This window comes from Psammomys obesus, unplaced genomic scaffold (assembly GCF_907164565.1).
Source record: "Psammomys obesus unplaced genomic scaffold, mPsaObe1.curated_primary_1811, whole genome shotgun sequence".
NCBI lineage: Eukaryota > Metazoa > Chordata > Mammalia > Rodentia > Muridae > Psammomys > Psammomys obesus.
Genome location: NW_026586550.1, coordinates 7,324,412 through 7,326,313, shown reverse-complemented (window position 1 = coordinate 7,326,313; position 1,902 = coordinate 7,324,412). Strand labels below are relative to the sequence as shown.

At 42.1% G+C, this 1,902-nt stretch overlaps 1 pseudogene; it reads right to left on the bottom strand.

Annotated features, from left to right (window-relative positions):
- LOC129672607 (interferon-induced transmembrane protein 2-like) overlaps positions 1-422 on the bottom strand; it is a 4,589-nt pseudogene extending 4,167 nt beyond the window's left edge.
- Between the last annotated feature and the right edge of the window lie 1,480 nt (positions 423-1,902).

Below are 1,902 nucleotides of genomic sequence, written 5' to 3'. Positions count from 1 at the left end.
TCTCTCTCTCTCTCTCTCTCTCTCTCTCTCTCTCTCTCTCTCTGCAACTCCCCTTCCCCTAATAAACCTCCCATGTGGAACCGATCTCGTGGTGTGATTTGTGAACCTGCGTGTAACCTTCACAGGTGCACGTTTCCCAACATTCGTACGTTTCCTAACACCATCTTTCTGTCCCTGGACTTCACTGAGTAGGGATAGGCTATGAAACCCAGGCAGCAGAAGTTCAAGAAGAGTGCATTGAACAGGGACCATACCATATGGTCAGATAGAGACCTCTCTGGGCATGTTGATCATGGTGGTCCTCACAATGGCTGAGTTGTGGGGTTCTCCCAGCCCAGTCACCCCATACTCCTCTTTGATTGTCTCATAGCTTGAAGGGAGTCTGCATTGGGGGTCAAGAAGGCTTGGGAATTGTGGTTCATGGTATTGACTCTGGAACAATCACAACATCTGGAAGATGGCTGCTGGTATAATGGAAAGTGCTTTTTAAAACCTCATGCAAAATCTACACAGCAGGAACCCTTCTCTTAGACAGCCTGTGACTTCTGATACCAGTCATGGCACCTTTGCCACTCTCGGAGCCCTCCTTTCCTTTCCATGTTGCTTATAGACCCCTTTTAGCTTTCACCCTCACTGGTTGTCTGTGGGTTTTATTCATGGGACTCAAGATTGAGAACCCAGCATTGGCCTCTGGTATTTGAATTTCTGGTGACTGCTGATTGTGGAACACCTTTGCACCAACACCTAGCCCCCATGAGTCTGATGACCAGACTGTATAACACTCAAGGAAAAGCACCCATGTCTCAGTCATTTTTATTACTTTTAATTTAATTTACTTAGTAAGGCATTATCTTATTCTGTAGATGAAGCTAATTTAAACATATGGTAATCCTTCCAGCTCAGCTTCCTAAATGCTAGGAAAAATAGGTATAAACTATTACATGGCATATTTTTTCTTCTTCTTCTTCTTCTTCTTCTTCTTCTTCTTCTTCTTCTTCTTCTTCTTCTTCTTCCTCCTCCTCCTCCTCCTCCTCCTCCTCCTCCTCCTCCCCCTCCTTCTCTTCCTCCTCCTCCTCCTCGTCTTCTTTTTCAATATGCCCAAACAAAATTCTTTCTTGAAATTTAATCTTGATGATAAGGCTTTTATAGGGTTGAACTGTAATGTTTAGTGCTAGAACTTTAATAGATAATAAAACTTAAAAAGAGCCATATGAATGTGTCTTAGTTACTTTTCTATTGGCATAACAAAGCATTATAGCCAAGGGAACTTATAAAAGAAGTTGTTTAATTTGAGAGTTCCAGAGGGTTAGAATTCCAGACAATCATGACAAGCCACATGGAGGCAGGTAGGCATGGCACTGAAACAGTAGCTGATCCACAAGCATGATACAAAATGCTAACTGAGAATGGCTTGGCCATTTGAAACCTCAAAGCCCACCCCCACAACACCCTTCTTCAGACAAGAAAGACCTCCTAATCTTTCCTAAGCAGTTCCAACAACTGCAGATCAAGCGTTCAAGTATTTGAGCCTATGGGGCCATTCTCAATTAAACCACCAAATTTCACTCCCTGTCCCCTGATAGGCTTATAGCCATATCTTAATGCAAAATGCATTTAGTCCAACTTCAAAAGTCCTTATAGTCTTTCATGGTTTTCAAGACTACTTAAAAGTCCAAAGCTTTTTCTGGAACTCATGGCAATCTCTTAACTGTAATCCCTGTAAAATAAAAAAGCAAATTACATACTTCCTGCATACAATGGCACAGACTGTACAACACTGTTCCAAAGGGTGGAATTAAGGTACAATGAGGAAATACTGGACAAAAATAAGATTACAAACCCAGCAGGGCAAACTCGAAACCCTGTATTTCTGTGTTTGATGTAAAGAGGCTTAGATGGTTC